Here is a 22,576-nt window from a genome sequence, read left to right on the forward strand (position 1 = left end):
AGCAGGACTATGTCGTCAGTGTATCTGACCCAGGAAACGTGATGATTGCATATCTTTGGGGGGAAAGTCCTTGGCTCCATTAAAGCAATGGGTAAATCCGATATGAAAAGTTTAAACAATAGAGCTACCAGTGGGCAACCTTGCTTTACTCCCCACTTTGTGAAGATTACATATCATATCGTATCATTTCTCACTTCCTGTTTTTGAAAGAGGAACCGATTTTTCTTGCCTTAGCAGAAAAAAGCTGTGGCAGGTGCTCGCATTGAATTGCCATCTGGCTTTGTTTAATCTTCTTATGATGTTTCATCATTCGACTCAGGCTTGTGTGAGGAGTGAAAAGAACTGACGCTGCACTGCCTTTTTTCAGTGGAGTTAGGTGTGCATCAGGGATGTGTCCTTGAGCGCCTACTCTTCTGTTTATATATGAATGGATTATATAAGTACCTGCTAAACTCAGTGCACTTTTCTCTGAAAGTAATTGACTGGATCTCATCCTTCCTCTCCAACATATCTATGAAAGTGTTTTCCACTCTTTTCTTGGCCCCTCTACCCTGGTCATGTGAGGCGTATCCCAGGATTTTTGTGTCTCGCCCACATTCTGCAATATTTTCACAAACCTCTCTTCGATCTTCTTGATGGTAAGGTTATCTTATACACAAATTATACAGATGATACTCAAATCCTTCTACCCATATCAGGAGACTTAAGCTCTGACTCCAAATTAATGGGAGCCATTTGCCAAACCATGAAAGCGTGGATGGGAAGTCACTCACTGTGCTCAATGACGAAAAGATCAAGCTACTCCTAGTTGGTTCACAAACTCTGTTAAATATATTTGACAGAGCCTACAAATCATTCATCTTCGATGGTCTCCCCATCCCAGTCTCACAACAAGTCAATACCCTCGGGCTATACCTTGACTCCAAACTTTCTTTGTCAAAACAGGAAAATCCTATTGCATCTTCGGCAGTTTACACCACTAACTTAATAAATGCCTGCAGGCACTTCCTTTCGGAGTTCAGTTGCACCACCATTGCCAGAGCGCTTATAGGCTCCAGAATTGATTATTGCAACTCTTTATTTACTGGTACCAGTGCCCACAACATCAACAAATTGCAGATCATACAGAATAGCGCACTTTGAGCCACCCTGAACTTACCAGAAAAAGACAATGGGGGTCATTACGAGTTTGGAGGTAGCCATGGTGTTATTAGTGCCATGGCTGCCTCCAAACCCGGGTCCGGTCTGACAGATGGGGAATTACCGGGTCATTCCTACCTTGGAGGAGCCGGTAAATCCCCATTTTGTGGTCCATTCCCCATTCCCATTGAGCCCTCATAGGCCTCATAGGGCTCAATGGGAATGTGGAAGGTGCTAATTACGGGCCGGCAAATAGCAGGCCTGTTATTAGCGCCATGGTCCCTTAGCGGGACCCGCAAAGGACGTGTGGTCAGACCACACGTACTTTGCGGGTCCCGCTAAGGGAACTCGGAATTGGGCGTTAAGGGTTTACCAGCACCGGCATCCTTACCGGTGCCTATAAACGCTTACCGCCCAACTCGGAATTGAGGCCCCATATCTCCTCAACCAGAAAGAAGGTGCACTGGCTGCCCATCCACGAACGCATATTATTGAAAACACTGGCCATCACAAACAAATGTATTGCCAACACTGCACCGAGATATCTGCACCAGCAAATTTAACATCTTGCAGTCAACAAGTCTTACACACTCAGCCTACACGCATTGCCTATGCGTCCCAAGATTCAAATCGCAAAGATCAGGAAGTCGTAGTTTCCCAGTCTTGGTGGCACAAAACTGGAATGCTCTACCACCATCTCTAAGATCAGAACATTCATATTGGGCTTTCCAAAAACAACTGCAAACCTGGCTCTTTACCGCAGACTTGCAACCTAGAGTCATACATAAACTCTCTGAACACAACCCCCACAGCATTCTATTACCTACCACCTGCATCACCAAAATGTCACCATATATACCTATGTGACAAGTTATGTATCCACTTCAAGCGTTTTCGAATACTTAAGCTAATGTATGTACCTTGCTCCAGCGTCTTGATGCACATGAGTTTAGCATGCTATACAAATGAAAATAAATAAATATATTAATAAGTGGACTCTTTGGCCCTCATTCCAAGGTTGGTGGTAGTGATGGCGCTATTAGCGCCATCACTACCACCAATAACGGAACAGTGTCTGGTCCCGTTCAATGGGGATTTACCGTCCCAGTCCGACCTTGGCGGGACCGGTAAATCCCCATTGAAAAGCCATTCCCCATTCCCATTTGAGCCCCCAAAGGGCTCAATGGGAAGGGGGAAGGCGCTAATAATGGTACCGCAAATTGCGGTACCGTTATTAGCTCTGAAGTCCCTTAACAGGCCCCGTCCATAACGCCTGGTAAAACCAGGCATTAAGCAAGGGACCTGCTAAGGGACCTCGGAATAAGGCGCAAAGGGATTAACGGCACTGATGTCCTTAGCGGTGCCCGGTATCCCTTTGCGCCCACCTCGTAATGAGGCCCTTTGTATCTTAGGGTTAGTGTCCAGAAGTCAGCCATGATGATTGTTTGCAAGGGGACGTCTCCACCAAAATTCCCAGCAATGTTTAGCAAGGGTCTATTGATCCCTGGATTTAAGAAGTAGGACTACCTTCGAATCAGGTTTGCGTCAAACGCCTCCTCTGATACACAAATGGATAAACAGATGGTGAAATTTAAGCAGGCCATTGGCGGCATGTCTAGAGCCACGGGCATGATTAGAGCGAAACTGGTGGACATGATTTTAAAAATGTATAATGGAAAAGCAGTCTCGGTAGCAAGGTATGACATGGGGATGTTGGGTTATAGCAATGTTAATACCATTCAGTTTGTTGATAATGACTTCTTGAAACAATTGTTGGGACTTCTCCAGGCAGCCCTCAATTTTAGAGTCCATCTTCAGTTAGGCTGAGATTGTATTAGTGAAATCATATTGGCACAGCCTTTATTCCACTGGCTCTCATTTTGGGGCAATGTTAAAGTCAAAGTAACTTACAAGCTGATCAGATATTCGGTCATCAAAGATTCAAACCTGAGGGCTCCCTAGCTGGTGTATGTCAAAGCCAATCTGTTGGAAATAAATGCACCCCAACCTTTGTATTTATCAGACAGTCTGCCTGCCAGTTTGTTCATAGCTGTAAGAGCTAGGCTTCCCGCACACATTGTGTGAGAAAAGGTGTTCCTTGGAGATGATGAAGCCTTTGAACAGGAGGCATACGAATATCGCGGCTTCAGGTCTTCAAAGGTTCTTGTTATGAGCAGAGAGTCCCTTGCAGCACCCTCTGATAAAAAGGGCATGTTTTAACTGCCTTCCCTTGAGAGCTTTGGTGGCGGTCTTGCAATGTGACCATGACAATCACTTATGCCTCTTGTGTGAAGATCCTAGGGAGGATCCCATTCATTTTTTGCTATTTTGTCCAGCTTTCTCAGAATTAAGAGGTAACGTGTTGAGGCCAATCTTGCGTGAATTGGGTTTTTTACAGTATAGACCGGCCCTGCTTTACCTGCTGTAGGTTGAATTCTCTTCGAGTGGGCTTGCCACTTTTGTCATTTCTGAGCATGCTTTGCACATTAGGAAATGTTTGCTAACATTTTAGGAATTTGGCTGGTGCTTTTTTATTGGTTTTATATGGCTTGTAATATTGTGTAACTATGTACGTGTTTCAGTTTTTATGGAAATATTTTTCAATCTCAGAAATAAACTTCAAATCATGAATAGTTTATATTTCATAAAATTCAATATAGCCAGGGTTTACTCACCCTTGACAGATGGCAATCCTTCACACAGAGTAATCGTGGCAGATTTACCTTCCACCAGAATTCATGGTTAGGTAAGAGTAACCCATTTACCAACTTGTGCAGAGAGAACATTTGGATATTGGCTTGCTTCTAAAAATGCAAACTGAGTACAAACTGAGTGCAAACTGCATAGCCCAAAGAAAAATGTCCCTGAAAAATCCTCAAACAATATCTGTCAGCAAACAGAATCATCTCAGGGTTCTGCAGCTGTTCATCCTTCGAATCAACTCTAGCAGTAAAAATATAGTGAGTAACTAAGAAACAATCATGTGGTTCCCCATCAGAAGATGGAGGCACAGAAGTGTGGTTTGAAATAGAGCACCATGCTACACTTACAGTAGCAGCTGAAAAGGCAATTTCCCTTTCTTAATTAAACATGAATTAGAATTGTGCTGTATCATCCCTTTCAGAAGTAACGCTAAAGCTACATGGGGTTCTGCTACATTGACAGGGTGATCTCGATTTAAACTAAATGCTTTTTATATGAACAGAGATATGGGCCTCATTACGAGATGGGCGGTAGCCATGGTGCTACCATGGCTTCCTCCCATACCATGTCCGAGTCCGGTCTTGTTCAATGGGGACTTACCGGTGCATTCTGACCCTGGCAGGACCGGTAAGTCCCCATTGAACAAACCATTTCCCATTCCCATTTGAGCCCCCATAGAGCTCAATGGGAATTGGGAGGGCGCTAATAACGGGCTCGCGAATGGCAAGCCCGTTATTAGCGACCTTGTCCCTTAGCGGGACCCATAAGGGACATGTGGTCAGACCACACGTTCCTTACGGTTCCCTCCAAGGAATCTTGGAATCGGGCGGTAAGGGATTCCCAGCACCGGTCTCCTTACTGGTGCCCGGTATCCCTTACCGCCCGACTCGTAATGACCCCCATAGACAGGATCTAGTTCTGTGCTATAATAGGCAATAGGGAAATGTTTGAGTGTTTGAGTGATATATTTGAGTTATGTCTCCCAAAGCAAACCTATCACAATACAGGCTGAAATATGTTAGATAATTTAAAAAACCTAAGGCTGGAGGGTTTCAATATTTGTGCTTCAGTACAAAACATGCGTTGAACAGTGACAAGAAGAACATAAGATCCCCATTAAATCCAAACTGTTGCCCCTTCCCAAATTCCAGTATCCTTTATATGTTTTTCAGTATATTAGTCTCACTGCAGGGAATAGACTATTTAATTACGTCACCAGGGAGGATTTTAGGCTTCAGCAATTAACATAATAGCAGACTTTACATAGCCTTGGAAGCTTTAGCACTCATGATCAGTTTTGAGTCTGCTTGAGATAACTCCCACATAAGTACTCCTTTAATATAATTAAACCTCAACATGCATTTGAAGTAACTTTATTATTTGTGCGCTATTATATTTTTTGCTTTTCAATCATGTCTCTAAATAATGTGCTTGTGCAGGAGATTACAAACCTATGAGTACATTTTTGTCAAGTTGCCTTTCTGCATTCTGTAGTCTTACACACACTTTCAAAAGGGTTTTGTTTTGCAGCTGCACTGGGCCTCATAATAACATTGAGGCCTCACCTTTCTCAAATGAACATACTCTTTATAGCTGCATATCAAACCTTTTGATGGTTCATCCCTAAATGGTAGCCATATTGATATACTTGAATTTATTGTTGAAATGTTTCTTGTCTCTAGAATCAGCTGTCACCATTGTTAGCATCTTTGTCACCTGTGAATGATTCTAATTTCAGTCGCAGGATCATATTTCTACTGTTCTTTTTGAACATATATATTACTGAACAAATTCATTTTGACAGTTGTTGATATGTCCCTGTATGCAGTCCTGGTCATCTTCATGGATCTTACGTTGTTTAATTTGGTAAATACCTTCTTCAAAAGTGATTAGTATTTCTTCCAGTTGTCTATATTTTATCTTATTTTTCTGTTCAAGCTTCATTTCTATAATTTCGTATTTTCTGTTTTTGCCCTTTGGCTATCTATATCTCAGAAATATAATTGTTGTGATCATCCAGCAGTCACACAGCCTTGAACGCCCCAAAGGTACCTTAAAGAACCATGGGTCATGTTCCTTCATCATAATCTAACTTTATGAATGCTATATTATTTGATAGAACATTTTATTTAGGATTTCATATTCATACATATTCTGACATCTAGTTTCTTAATTAAAAAAAATATTTATCATTTTAGTATTTTAGTGAAATTGGCCAGCTAAGTGTTAGAAACACACTTGTTTTATTCTGAAACATTACACAGAGATGTCTTTAATTTACATATCAGTTTTTCCATATGCATACCAAATCTCCTTCCAGTTGGGATGCCTATCTTCAAATCAAGTTTTAAAAAATGACTATGTGCAATTAATACTAAATATAAAAATGTACTTTTCTTCATGAATAGTTAGGTTGTCATGTGAGTAATGATTATAATACAGATTAACTGTTTAATTAGGTAAGCCTCTGTGGAGTAGAACATTTTATTCAGTGGACATTCGATATCCAGCCAGTATTTTGTTGGTTATTTAAACTGATGGTGAAAAAAGTAAGTTTTCCTTATTTTACTAGAGGAAACACTGCCAATTTTCCTTTCTCCCGAATTGATTCAATTGTCTAGCTATATAATGCAGCCTGTGCTGAGTGGGGTATTGCTTTGATTGCACTGGAGAATAAATATATGCACATTTATGTTTGTTCCCATTCCAAGTATTTTCTTTCCCTGTTCACGGAGAGAAAATGCTCTACAAACATGGCCGCCATGGATTAGGAACATGGGTCTCTGTATGGAGACCCTCGTCCATTTCATGGGGGTCAGAGCGGGGATGGGAGCAGCAGCAGCAGCTGCGGTGGCAGTACTGGCCAGTGCAGCGCAAAAGTATTTGGGGTTGGTAGGAGGGATTTTTTTTTAAAGTGGGGCCGGGTGAAGGAAGATGGTGGACGGGGGAGCTGGCCATCATGCGGCATAGAACGTGGGCTTTAACTGGTAGTGTCAGCCTTTGTTCCTAGCCACATTAATGGCCTGCTCCCCCACCCAGGGTGCTAATGAATGTTACTCTTCTTTTTTTCCTAAGAAATTGGGTCTCTATACTATTTTACCTTACTTGATTCACATTCATGTGTATTAGCTGCCAATCTATTCTATTTCTAAATCCAATTTTGTGTAGCAGATATGGGCTTGGTACAGGGGCTGGCATGCCATATTTTATGTTAAGAGCTATTTATACTGCACAAATCACCACCATAGTGAGCTAACCGTATCCATGCTTTTATGGGGAAGGGCATTTTGCGTCTCCACCATGGGTATCCAGAGCTTAATCTGTAGAGAATCAGTGTTAGCCATTAACAATCATTAAACTACAATAAATTACATATAAATAATAATTTAAAAACCCTAAACCTTTGTTTTGAGTTAGTATTTGTTTCAATTTGTCTCTCTCTCTGTATGTACTTATATTATCATCAATGCCATTACTGTTGATTCTGCTGTAAGGGTGAAGGGAGAGGAGAGTTAAACAAAAATGAATCATATATATATATATATATATATATATATATATATATATATATTATATATATATATATATTAGCACGGGCTGGAATTTGAAATCATTTTTCACACGACGAGTGTCAGTGATGATCAGTGAAAGTATGCCTTTGAACAAGAACAGACTAATACAAAATCCATGCGAGCAGATATTATTACCTTTAGGAAGTATATAAATGTGTCTATAATTGCTTAATTGAAATTATTATTATTAGTAGACGTAGTAATAGTATTAATAACATATGTAGGTTAGTTATCTGTTACCGTAACATGCCAGATCCCACAGGGAAACAACTGGGATTTCCCAACTAGCTGCCAAACATAACAGAAATCAGAGTGTTCTGTGTGAAGGTAAATGCAGTGGGCACAACTGAGGAAGAGGAATAGGCAATGTTGTCCATCCTCCAAAGTGCCATAACTGAATGCCACATGTTCCAGGTGTGATTTGGATGGAATATTATGGTAGATCATGCCAAATAACATAAACATTGACAGTGCCACACTGGACTCCTGTGAAAGGACATCCCCTCATACCCCAACTCTATAATTGCAAACAAGTGGCAACTTAAAGGATAGTTCCGGGACTTTTTTTTTATTGTCCCTACGGTTCGGCCATGTGTTTTTAAGCATAAATCGGTAGATCATAGAAAACTTTCCTATGGACCTTACCCGACTTTTCGTCCATTAACGCACTCGAAATCAGCCGCCATTTTCTGATAATCCTATCATTTCCCCCCATCGACCTGGCTCACCTGCTTTTGCGGCACTTACTCAAATCCCCCGCCCCTGAGCCTGACATCAGCAGACGCATACCGCCCATTTCCCAACGCCAAAGCACGTTTCGTGTCAACAATCGCTGCGCCTCAGCTAATGACGTGTCGCCATGGAAATGGCAGGACGCCTCTTTCCTTAATAAGTATAAACACACCGTTTCACAACACACAGCAGCAGATTTTCGATTCCATTACTCTCTCTGTGTTACTTTGAGTATTCTGTGACTCGTTTCTGTGCTCTGGTCAGCTACCTTCGCCGCTTCTAGGCCTTGTGAACACCTGTACCATCTCTGTAAATTATTTTACTTTCTTTACCACACAATGGCTACAATAATGGCGTATATGTACGAGCCCGAGTACACCGAGCAAGAACTACTGGAAAGGCAAGCACGCGAAAACGATGGGGATTCGGACGGCAGTTGGGAGGACCAGTCAACGGATGAAGAGCCTGGACCATGTTGCATGGACGGCGTCTCCACCTGGTGCACGTGCAATCGGTGCGAGCTAATGCCAACTGAGGAGGAGAACTGCTGCTGCCGTGAAAATTCCGGGTGCTTGACCTACATTTCGGAAGGCGAGCCAAGTCCGCAATGCATCACCGAGCTGCCAGAGTTCAGGGAAGACTGCCTCTCACGGACCGTGTTGAGGATGATGATGGTGCTTATGCACGAACTTCGCGGCACTGTTCGTCCGCGTAATCCGAGTAACGAGTAAGTATACTCTGGTTGTGATGTCAGTGATGCCACTACTATTTCATGGTCGTCTCCCACATATAAAATGACATCTACATATCATTCGAACCCATGTAAATTGGTTCCATATTGTGCATTTTCTAGATAGAATTTTTTTCAAAGCAGAATGACATTTTTTACCTGAATCGACATTGATAAGAAAGTTTTGTCATTTTAATACAGTTTGCATCTTTCTTTTTCACAGGTGGTACAGGCTGGTGGCCTTTCGTTGCTTCACTTGGTGGCTTCACGGTAGGCTCGGACACCGCGTTCGGAGAGTAATACCTGCCTGTGCGGTACTTGCCATTAGACAACATTTCCCCAGCGACAGTGGACAATACCGCGGATTTTCCCTGGATGTGCTGCAACCGGAACTTTACAATGTGTAATGTTTATTATTTATGTTCAATTGTAATTAAGATCTAAAATAAAACCCAACATATATTTTAACAATGGTTGTTTTGATTTTTTAAATGAATCTAGTGTGTCTCAATTGAATAGTCTTCCTGTGCCTTGTCTTGTCACACCACATGTCTCCGGCCAGCATCCTCCCTCACGCTGGCCGCCCACCTTCAATCCACATAACCGTTGAACCCATATGCAGCAGACATACATATGTTATTTTGCGGGTTGGCATCAAGCCTCCCGGCCTTGCCTCCTCCCCCAAAAATACTTACCACACCACTTTGTTCAAGCGTTGGCAATAAAAGGCTGTTGGATTTTATTGATACAAAACATGGTTATAGGTAAATAATCCATATGGTTGATCATAATAAATCATCCTTTTGGGCACCGGGTACAGAGATGACCCCCTCTGGCCCGTGCCGCCTTGCCACCACAGGCCAGCCTGCTGCTGACTAACTGCCTAGGCATCCAGGGTCTCCAGGGTGAACTGCACCCATATATTCTCCTGGGAGGGTGAGGTATTTATAAACTCACCCCCCTGCCTTCCATGCACTAGATCCTGCAGCCTGCCTCTTACATGCAGTTGGATGGCCTCTCCTTGGTGAGGCCCTGCGGCAAACGAGTCTTGTTTGCACGACCACCGCCCCAATCCACCCCCCCGCCCTATCAAAGGCAGTTCGCACCGGGGTACTTGTGCTGGCAAGTGGAGCTGTCAGGGAGCGATAAAGGCCAAGAGGTGCCAAAGACAATGTACACTTCAAAGTGGTCTATAGAGCATGGGTTGTTGTTCCCATGTCTACCTCCAGACCCCGTGTCTCCTGCCAAGCATCCCCCCTCACGCTGGACGGCCCCCTGCAATCCACATAAGTGTGTCTCCATTCACGAGTCTTCCTGTGTCTTGTCTGCACGACCACCGCCCCAATCCACCCCCCCCCCGCCCTATCAAAGGCAGTTCGCACCGGGGTACTTGTGCTGGCAAGTGGACCTGTCAGGGAGCGATAAAGGCCAAGAGGTGCCAAAGACCATGTACACTTCAAAGTGGTCTATAGAGCATGGGTTGTTGTTCCCTTGTCTACCTCCAGACCCCGTGTCTCCTGCCAAGCATCCCCCCTCACGCTGGACGGCCCCCTGCAAACCGCATAATGCCACAACATATACACGTCATTCATTCACAAACACACCCCTGTTTCGAATTCTTTATATCCCACTTCATATTTCTAATGAGAACTTCTTTGCGCTTTGCTAGTCAACCCGTGAAGGTGCTGGTTATCTGCTCTTCGTCTCTGTGAACTTCCGTGACCACTTCAAGGAAACTCGTCAGTTTGCAAACCTGTGAACTGCTCCCTGTTCTACGACAAGAAACTACTCTGATCCCTGCATCTAACTGTTTGTTCGTCAAGGTAAGGCCATGTACCATAATCTTTTCGTTCAAGACAGTACATGCAAGGAACTAGTCACATGTTCTGAGTTTAGTCAAATTATCTTTCTATTTTTTTTAAGTTATTCAAATACTTATCCGCATGTGAATAACGTGTATAGTTCCAAGAACCAAAACAAACCTTGCATTGAACCTTTTATGTGTCATTTAATTTTTTAACACATTGGTATTCATAGAGAATTGTTGATCTTTACTTTTCAGAACTTTCCACAATGCCTGCCTGTTCCATTGGCGGTTGCCCTTCGAAGACCCATAATAAATCTGAAGGTACTATAATGCATGTTTTCCCTAAGACAATAGATCAGATAAGAGAATGGGTCCGATATTGCGGATATCCACCGTCTGAGCTTGAAAGTAGAGTCCTAGAAGTCTTTGCGGACAAGAGGGGTGATGGATACCGCATCTGCAGCAGGCACTTTAGCTCAGACATGTACTCCACATCATTGCTAATAAAGAAGAACACACCGCGAGCGAGGCGAAAATTGCTCTCAACCGCTATTCCCACTCTATTCGTCCACATCCCTCCACTGGTGAGTCAAGTTTACGTATTTATCTCTCGGCCTTGCGGTAGTGTGTAGCATTAGCTAACAATAATTTCCCCATTTATGTATCCACTCAATATGAAGGCGGAAGATTCTCCATCCGTGTCGTTATTGCAGTCATCACCAAACTTCAAGTGCCTATCGGGTAATCTTACCTAGCTATTCTGCCACTGACTTGTTTTGGGCATGTAAATCAATAGTTTTAATTTATCGTGTGATTATTTTACCTAATGGTACACCCTTGTACTTGTCCTCTAGTCTTTGTTTTCAGTTATAATTATTGTTATCCAAAATAATGCAAGTACTGTCTTTCAGGGAGATGCTGAGGAGTCCAACGTATTGACGACAACCGTTGATGTCACTCAGATGCTCGAGGTACGTTTCCGGACAGTTCCATCGATGGAGATCATCAGATCTTGCATTCTTGTAGCGTGATTGTTACACACAATGTTTCTTTCGTTTTTAGCCATTGATATGTCTTTCTGTCGTCGCCCTCCTATGTGTCTTCTTTTTTCAATATTGTGTTCATTACTAATGAAAGTCCTATGTTTCAGGGAGTCGATGGAGCATTAGTCCAAGAAGAAGGGGGAGCATGCAGTTACGGGTTGGCACAACAGCTTGCAGAAGTGTGCACCGCAGTTACATCGTCCCTTGATGTTCTTATGCATTTCGAGGTATGGATACTGACAGTTCGATCAAGCAATGACGTGATTACATCCGCTATACTTCCTTCTTTATTAACGCAAGTACTATGTTTCAGGGAGATGACAGAGCTTCTTCTACAAGAACATCACCCCTAGTAGTTGATGCAGATCTCTGGGTTGTGACACTTCCAACGATCGAGCAAATCGAATCATATTTACATATCCATTATTTATTTTAGACAACTGATCATTTGTGCAGGTCTATTTAGATGAGCCGTTGACGCCTGCACAAAGTTTATGTTCTTCTTAACAAAATAGAAAACCATACTAATGCAATTACTGTGTTTCAGGGAGTTACTGAAGCATCATCTTCAATAATATCATCAATGGAAGTCTATGAGGAGCCTGAGGTATGGATCTTGACAGTTCCATCTAACTAGATCAACAATGCGTGAATAATTGTCGTTTGAATGTTCTACACAAAGCGTTCATTCGTGTTTTGCTATTGAGATGTACGTGGGTATTGGTCCCCAAGTACATTTTGTGTTTTCAATATTATTATACATACTAATGAAAGTTCTATGTTTCAGGGAGTCGATGGAGCGTCAGTGCGTGATGGATGTGCTTACAATATAGTCGTTGCAGCGCAAGAGGAAGTGGAGACATGCACACACGAGTCGGAGCAACAGCGTCCTGAAGTTGAAGTTCGAGGCAAGAAAGTTTAAAAGAAAAGAAAGCAAAAGAAGGTTAGTGTCCTGGTCACTATATTATGTTGTTTTTCACTGTTAATAGTTCAATACTGTTAAGTTGTGTTTAAACTGAACATCCCTTTTCCAATCTGTCCTCTAGTTGCGAGTGGGTGTACGAACTAGATCTACACAGACAGTGAAGCGAACGAGAGATGTTGCTTGTCAAACCTTTTGGCAGGGACTTGAGACTGGAGATGCATCGTGCCAATGGGAAGAATATGAAGTGATTGACAACGGAGCTATACCACCACCAGCCATTGATAGTGAATGTCCTCCTGGTAGTTCGGATGCAGTCGGAGATCAATTTACAGAATCCACACCCGCAAAAACTAAGACCGCGAGAAAGTTGAAGAAATTGTTTTATTCACCCATCGCCGGAGAAGGAATAGATGTTGCAATGGAAGAGAATGAAGTGGACGACAATAAAACACCATCAATATCACTGAACATAGCGGAAGACGATATCAGAGATTCTACCTTTCATGTGAGTGACATGTCCTCAACGTTACAGGCCGAACCAGCTGGGATGCAGAGTGACAGTATAAGGAAAGAGGCCAAATTCATTGTATTCGATAGTTGTTTGATTGATATTATTATTCGGATGAAATGTGGGCATTCGGTTGGTGGGGAAGTATGTGGGGAGCCATTGATTAATGTGACTCGTGCAATTCGAGGCACTAACCTTAAAATACATGCCACCTGTACAAAATATCATCCTTTCTCATGGTCTGCACAACCCATGCTGGGGAAACTGCCAGCAGGCAATCTACTTTGTGCAGCGGCTGCACTTTTTAGTGGTTCAAGTTTTAAAAAGTTAGAGTCTTTCTTTCAGTTTGTGGGAATCCATTTCATTGCGAAAACTCAGTTCTACAAATACCAAACCGATTATCTATTTCCAGCCATTAGCGAAGCTTGGAGAATGGAAAAAATGTCTATTGATAGTACATTTGCGGGCAAACGGTTCAGGCTAGCCGGTGATGGACAGTGCGACAGCCCAGGATTTTCAGCCAAGTACTGCACCTACCACTTTCAGGACATGGAAAGTAAGAAAATTGTGAGTTCGGTGGTCGTGCAGGTGTCACAAAGTACATCCTCAGTGGCCATGGAGAAAGTTGGCTTTGTAGCATCATTGCAAGAACTACAATCGCGGGGAATGGTGATCGACCTGATAGCCACGGACAGACACGTTTCAATTGCCAAGACAATGCGAGAAGAGTACAAAAATATAAATCACCAATTTGACGTTTGGCATCTTGCAAAAACAATCAATAAAAAAATGTCGGCTGCAAGTAAAAAAAAGATATGCAAGGTATTTCACAGTGGTCCAAGTCAATCAGCAACCATCTTTGGTGGAGCTCAAAAACATGTGGAGGGTCGTTGGAAATTCTACTGGAAAAATGGCGGTCAGTAATGCTACACTGTAGCAACGTTCACCGCTGGACCACAAACCAACATTTCCACAATTGTGAACATGGCCATTTGTCCACAGAGGAGGCACGGAAGAAGAAGTGGTTGATTCCTTCATCACCCACAAACAAAGCCATTGAAAAGATTGTATTTGATAAAACTATAACAAGAGATTTGAGGGGACTCACGGAATTCTGCCACACAGGAGATTTGGAGGTGTTCCACAATATGTGCCTAAATTACAGGCCAAAACGATTGCATTTTGGCATGGAGGGAATGATAAATCGGACTCTTCTAGCGGTCTTGACACATAACCATAATGTTGGCCGTCAACAAAGTAGGACGACCGGAACTTTAGGGACGCTTCGCTACAATAAGGCCTTCACTAAAAGAAGTAAACAATGGGTTATCAAACCAGTGTTTGAGGATATGCAATATGACTTTATTGAGAGACTTATTGTTGATGTCCTAGATAGGCACATACATGGAGTTGTGAACGAACCTGTGCAGGGGACAACTGCATTGCCACCCAACATTGCCTCTGTTCCATGTCCACCTAAAGAAGAGCTCATTGAGAAATACACATCACGGTTTAAATGATTGTAATTTGATTGTCTGTTCTCTCGAGTCTCCTCATGTCGCAGGTCCATTGAATATGTGTAGCTATGTATTGTGTAAATAAAAGTGATTGCTCTGTGAGTCCTGTGAGATGGCCTTACACTGAATGTAGCTAACTAGGAATGTGTGCTCGTTCAAAGTGAAGGTCAGCTGCTTTGATTTTTTCTCGGGTGCCGGAATGGCCCACGACTCAGTATAAGGTTCTATTGTTATTTGACCTTGACAGGCTGGGACCATCCCGAAAGACTTCTTTTTGGGGGTGTGGGGCAATAACGTAAGAAACGATAATGAATATAATTTCAGAAACGAAAGCCATTTAATGTTCGTTCATTAGAAGAAATAACGTTGGCATAGAAGGAGTGGTATTTCGGGCTGCCCTACGCACAGACACAATGGAAAATGCAAATATAATCTAAGTAACTCTTTAGATGAGTTTATACCGCAATTTAATTACTATACAGTAGCTTTAAAGACGGGTTAAGTTGTACTTGTTCGTTCTATGTGGCATATTGTTTTGTACCGCGCACTATCTTGAGGAGAACCATCTCCTTTTACGGAAGCACCTCAAAACCTTCCTCTTTGCTTCTGCTTTCTCTCTCCCTCTCCCCTGCTACAACTGGTCCACTGTCTGCGACCTCGGTCCTGGGCCCTTCCACTCTCCACCTGCACTGCCTCCCTGTCAACCCCTGCACTGGGGGACTCTCTCAGTATCCTACAGCCCCCCCTTGACGTATAATACCCAGTTGCACTGTCCTAGCTATGAAATAATTTCCCGACCTAATATATAAAATGAATAATTTTAATAAAGATCTGATGGTGAGACTAATTTCATTTTTTATGTTTTTAAAACAGGTACATCCTTCATTATTGTATGTGTCACGAGTACCAGACACCGGCGGATGGCTTTTTCAACCACCAGTTGCTTCTCCGCGTGAACAACGTTACCACCCTGACCATTTTATGGGACGATCGCCAAGTACAAGTATGCCCTTACGCGGTACTAACGGCTAGATGCAACATACAGACCGTTGTGGTGGCCTAGTGCCTCGTTGTTGAAACAGCCATGGGATTATCAGTGCGACCGAAGAGCTTATTTTATCGTAAACCAACACCCTGTGTACTGCACACGAACATCGCTTGCCTCAAGACGAACTATTTTGGATGGAGAGCAAAGAAAAATGCAAATCGCTGAATATTCTCTAAACATTTGATGTCCAATAAATGTACTTTGCCAAATGTACAATCTTGCCGTTTGCTTTTAAACCACAGTTTCATATTCCAAATTGTGGCGCTGTATTGTGAGATGATCTAAGACCCTGTGTACAGCAAAGGAACATCGCGTGCCTCAAAACGAACTTTTTGGAACGTGAGCAAATAAAAATGAAAATCGCTGAATATTCTCTAAACATTTAATGTCAAGTAAATGTAATTTACCAAATTTACAATCTTGCGGTTTGATTTAAAAGTACAGTTTCATATTCCCAATTGTGGCGCGCTGTGATGTGAGCTGATCTGTGTTGGTTTCCGGGTTCTGTGTGGAGTCGCGTAGAAGACGCCTGGGCGCGTTTGCCTGCGCAGCACAGTCACGTCACGGATAGAGGCAGGGAATATGAATGTTTTGATAAAGTCTGTTTCAGGGGCGGGGGATTTGATTTAGTGCCGCAAAAGCAGGTGAGCCAGGGCGATGGGGGGAAATGATAGGATTATCAGAAAATGGCGGCTGATTTCGAGTGCGTTAATGGACGAAAAGTCGGGTAAGGTCCATAGTAAAGTTTTCTACGATCTACCGATTTATGCTTAAAAACACATGGCCGAACCGTAGGGACAATAAAAAAAAAGTCCCGGAACTATCCTTTAAGGTAGAAAAGACAACAAGCACTGCAATGCCACATCTCAGCAGATTACTATGCTGGAAGATGGGCACTGTACGATTCTTAAACTGTATTAGTAAACAGGCTTTGTGGCTTTAAATAAACATCGGCCTGAAAATTAAGTGTGGCATTAAGTAGTAGTTAAACAATAAGGTTGCATTATGCTTCTTAAGTTTAGTTTAGTTTATTATTTGATTATGTGCTCCAAACCCAGGGGTAGCCGGGCGCAGCAGTCACAAGAATACTTAGGCTTAGGTTACATACATAGGAAATAAACAAAAAATGCAGTAGATGTATTATTGATGAATTTGCATGAATACAGGTATACAGAATGCACAAGTGAATATGAGTTGCAAAGTGCGCGTCCCTTACATGAGATAGTCTATTGAGATGTTTCAGAGGTGTCAGGTAGTTAAGTGTGCTAGTCGATCCAGGGCTAGGGCAGAGGCATCAATTGTAGGTCATCATTAGTCCATAGCCAGCTTTAGTTATGTACGGTTATGTACATGTAAGTACATGTAAGGTTATGCAAAATTGATTATGCAATGTAGTTAATAATTAGGTGTCCCAAATTGGGCCGCCCTGAGCTGTCATGATATTGAGACCAGGCCATCATTATAATGAAGTCAAGGGTCATAATTGTGAGCACTGCATCATATAATCGGGCCCTCGCATATGGTCGTGCAAAGGTGCAGAAGGAAGAGACTGACTCAGAAGTGGCATGTTGGTTGGAATTAACATTTATTGTATGAGAAAATAACGATAAAACCTACCTCTCCCTCACTCTAAGTTGGGTTTTCCAAAGTCAAATAAAATACTAAGGATTCCATCAGGATGCCTGTGTAAATCAAGAGTCCACCATTGTGTGTCACAACCCTGCTTCTATTCCTTACACTTGTAACTAAACTAAAGAGGTAGTGGACCTTCTTGGTCCAGAAGAATGATTATAAACAGTTTATATGGTAAATTGATGCTTCCACTTTTCTTCTTTTAGGTTGATCAACCTTCGATTTTAGATATCCCAGGACTTCTGTAACTACGAAAGGTCCATCGCTCTGGCTTTTTTCTTCTTATGATGAGCAAGAAGATAATGAACTTGTTCTCTACTTGGAATATTTGTAATATGAATCCAGCTTTTTTGTCATAAGGCATATTCTGTTTGTTCCAGGCTTATCTGAGGTTTCATTCCACCCGTTCTTAAACTGGGGTCATCCTGTGTGAAGTATTTTTTCACTAGCACAGTACAAGGATCCTGTGTTCCACTGGTTCAAAAGATAAGAAGCCTAAACAAGACTGGGGAATATAGCCCACGGTAACAGTTAATCCCAATTTATATTATATTTAGTCACATGTTTCTTCAGAAGATGGTTAAGAGTCTGGGTAAAGGCTCAACGTATTATTCGTTTTGGGAATCATAGATCACACAGGAAAATATTAAACAACTAGAGAACGTCATTAGAGAGGAAATTAACCACAAACTATGCACGGTCACCTTGGGCTGGTATTATAGAGCACAAAGAATCCCGCAGGATATTGCTGAAACTCACGTTGTGTAAAGAAAACAAAGATTTTGTATGCAAGTGGAAACACACCCTGATTAAGTGCTCTCTTGATCTGATATTACTAAAGATCAAATAACTATCTATCAAAATTATCCGTAGAAGTAACAAGCCTAACCAGTGCAGAAACATTCTCTGATTTGCTTACAGACATGAATAGTAGCTTAGACTCTTATAAATCAGAATTAAAAGCCAAGAAAATAAGAAAAAGAAAAATATCAAAATAAGAACATTCAAAAGGGATACTTACATTTACTTGAACAATGAAGTTACAAAAGGGCAGAGACATATCAAAAGTTTCCACCCGGAACAACAAACAAATCCTCTGATAACAGCAGTTCAGACTCAGAGACTAGCACAACCACACAAATCACAGCAGTCGATGAACAAGGTAAACACACTTTAAGAAATGACGAGCAATCATCAGCAGCTCCAACTAATGCTGGACCTTTTTTAGAAACATGCCCAAGAGAACGAGGAGGGGGAAGAGGAAGAAGTCAATGCATGCTGATCAGGCTCCAACCGAGATGCACCTAGTAGTAAATCCCTCCAGTAGAACATTGACCGTCCATGAGATGCAGACTTTACAGAGAGAGTTAAAGTTTGTACCAACATTTATTACCAACCTGTTCAACACCAAAATGGATCTTTTCAAACTAGTCAGAAATTTGAAACTCTAAGTATTCTTTGCTGAACTTCCTCCACAGGAGGAACACATTATAACTAATGATGAATACACAGAATTTAAAGTCAGAAGCATATCTGTTCCACCTATAACAGTCCCTTCCATTGACATTTTTCACAAAATGGTACTTGCGGATTTGAAAAAAAACATAATGTTGGTAAGGCTAAATACATTAACCTCAAAAAGGTGAGTGTCACACATTCAAACCCTGTACTCTGATAATACTATAACCATTCTTCAGGAGGATAAGGGTGGAGCATTAGTGATTTTGAACACTACCGATTAGGAAACAGAATGCAAAAGACAACTCAGTGCTCTGATTGTTTATGCAGTATTAGATCGCAACCCTACCACAGACGATAGCAAAGATCTTGATGACATTTTGAAGATGAATCGTGAAATGTAATGGATTCCAGACAAGACTAAAACATACCTATTCACACAGCACCCCTGAGTTCCTCATTTTTACCTTCTTCCTAAAATACAGAAGAACTTGACAAATCCACCAGGTCGTCGGATCGTTGCTACCACAGTTGGCATTTTACAACCGCTCGGACCATACATTGACCACTTTTTTCAGCCGTTCATCAAGAAAACACCCACATATGTCAAAGACAACACACACATATTTGAGCACATCAGTTTCACTGATGAAGATATTTTGTTCACAGTTGATGTCAGTAGTCTTTACACCAGCATCCCACATGATCTCGTACAGGAGGCAGTCGAGTTGCAACTGCTACAAGAAGAGCAGCCAAAGAAAGTATTATGATCTTAATCATCTTCAATCAACTGGTCCTAGTACATTTAGGTAATGCATACGTACATATGGAGGTGCAGGGACAGGGGTGGAAGGGTCGAACAAAATGAGTCCGGTCCATCAGGGTCCTGGGTTAAGTGCATAGAGGTTTCCCCGCTCAAGGACCATACTCTAAAAGTGCAGTAATGCTGAACAAAGTGCAGCAGACTGCAGGCAAGTGCAATAGACTGGCGGGGGAGCCTGAGACCTGATAGGCTCTGGAGGTGAACCAGGCAACCAGTCAGATAAAACTGAACAGAGTTAAGGGGGCGAAAGGAGGGGGACAGAAAGGAAAGGTGGTTAACAAGGGAGAGGGATAGACAAGGAGGAAGAGAAAGTAAGGTCTTGAGGAGTTTCCGGAATTTAAGGTCTTCCGGATTAAGATGGAGAGAGGCAGGGAGGCTGTTCCAGAGGGAGGCATCTGCAGAGGATAAAGATCTTCCCCCAAGTCTCTGTTTGTGAAAGTGCCTCACCTGCAGAGAGTTGGAGGATGACGAGCGGAGGACTCTAGAGGGAGAGTATTTAGGAAGAGAGCATTGTAGATAGGGTGGGCCCCAGACCCAGAAAGCCTTTATGGTTATGCTGAGGATTTTGAACTTGATCCTGCCAGTGGAGGGATGTCAGCGCCAGAGAGATGCATTCCCAGGGCTTGAGGCCAAGGGTAAGTATCACGGTTCTGTTCTGGATGAGTTGTAGTGGGTGGAGAGTTGAAGTAGTAATATTGAGATAGAGGCTGTTGAAATAGACCAGCTTACAGAGAACCAGAGCTCTAAAGGGGATGAGCCTCTGGGGGAAGGCGAGAAAAGGTAGAATACCTTTGAGGAGGTACAGTTGGTAGTTTGACTTTTTGTAGATGTCTGAGATGTATGAAGAGAAGGAGAGAGTGGGGTCGAAGATGACCCCAAGATGTTTTGCCTCATTGGAAGGTGAGGTCGCTGGGCCAAGGGAGGCAGGCCAGTGAGAAAGGGGGAAAGTGGGAGCAAGGGTTCAATTATTATGATCTCTGTCTTACTGGCATTCAGGCAGAGATCATTAGACGCACACCTAGCCTGAATTGCGGATAGACAATCTAGGATCAGCGAGGAGGAGGAGGAGGAGGAGGAGGCAGAGGGTAGCCTGAAAGGAGGAGGCTTGTCCCGGGAGGATAGCTCAGCGGCATTGTGCTTGCCTTGGAAGCAAGACGACAAGGAGCAACACACATTCGATTCCCTGGTACGTGCTTAGAAACCTCTGGGTATTAAGCACGTTATAAATAACCTATCATATCATATCCTATCAAAGAGAGCTGTGTGTCATCCACATAACACTGAAAGTTAGAGGTAAAGGTAAAGATCTTGTGGGCCAAGGGGGGGGCATGTAGATGTTGAAGATCCCAGGGGAAATGTTAGATCCCTGTGGGACACCACAAGTAGAGAGAGAGTGGTAGAGGAGAGAAAGTGCCCAAGTTCCACCTGGGAGGGCCGGTCAGAGAGAAAGGAGGCCAGCCACGCCAGGGCCTGATCTGTGATGCCCAGGGTATCATAGAGATGGGTGATCAAGATGTTGTGGTTTACCATATTGAAAATAGATGAAAGATCAAGAAGAATGAGGACAGCGTCAGAGATAGTCTCAAGATTTGAGAACAGGTCTTCACGGGTGTTCATAAGAGCAGTTTCCATGCATTCATGGAGACAACCAACAGATTCCGTATGGAGGGTATGTTGGGTGATAGGCACTTCTCTAGGAGTTTTCCCAGGAAAAGTGTGATGACGATCGGGTGGTAGTTTGCCAGAATGGAATGGTTAGCGATGAGAGAGGAGGAGGAGGTTAGTTACAGCACTTGAGAGTTTCCACAAATACTCAGACAACATTACTACAGCACACCAAAGAGAAAGAATCTCCTCCCTTAATATTTGTATCCAAGTCTTCAGCACAGAGTCAGGGCATTAAGTGATGCATTGCTAAACATTGGAATATTCTTACAAATGATGACCGCACAAAGAACCTTTTCACCAGTCTTGTGGTGTTTGCATACAAAAAGGAGTGAATACCTGAGAACTTGCTAGTCAACACTAAAGGTGACTCTGCTAAACCAAGAATAGATAGGAGGCAAGGAACTTACCCATGTTTAAGCTGTGTGAATTGCAACAGGATAATCAAAGGATAATTTGTGTTTCACCCAAGGACAGGAGAGGAAATTGTGCTGATGAATTTTCCAACTTGTGTGACGGAGAATGTGATATACTACATTAGATGCCCATCCAGCATCTGTTATGTTGGCGAAACTGTACAAAAATGAACAATCTGCATGTACGAACATAATCATGCATAAAACCTGACTTCAGCCATTGCTAAACATTTTCATAAACAAGGACTCAGTACAGCACAGATGAAGTTCCAAGTCCTGGAAGTTATGAACATTAAAGAGGTTCAAGGTGATATTTAGAAAAGGACCCAAAGAGAGGCGTTTTGGATCGACAGACTTCATTCACTGACACATAACAGGATGAATGAAGAGTGGGACTTACATTGCTTTCTATGAATACTGTTAACTTCTCTGTTTTAACTAATCATCACCTTTCTTTAGCACAATGTTTGTTTAACATGATTCTCTCTAATCTCTAAATTTAAAGCTCAGATTATGAAAACAGTTAGTGTAAGTATACCTATGGGAGTTTCCTTTATTTGTTGTGTTTCGGTGAATTTTAAAACACACTGGGCCTCATTACGACCTTGGCACTAAGGGATTAACAGCACCGTAAAAGGCTGCGGCCCGTTAACCCCTTAGCGCCCAATTACGAGGTCCCTTTGCGGTTCCCGACCTTAACGGCTGGTCTAGACCAGCCGTTAAAGTAGGGACCCGCAAAGGGACCTTGAAGGTAATTACGGTACCACAACTTGCGGTACTGTAATTACCGCCTTCCCCATTCCCAATGAGCCGTATGGGGCAAAAATGGGAATGGGGAAGGACCAATGGTGCATGGG

This window comes from Ambystoma mexicanum, chromosome 4q (assembly GCF_040938575.1).
Source record: "Ambystoma mexicanum isolate Mex_15411 chromosome 4q, UKY_AmexF1_1, whole genome shotgun sequence".
In the NCBI taxonomy this organism is placed as follows: domain Eukaryota; kingdom Metazoa; phylum Chordata; class Amphibia; order Caudata; family Ambystomatidae; genus Ambystoma; species Ambystoma mexicanum.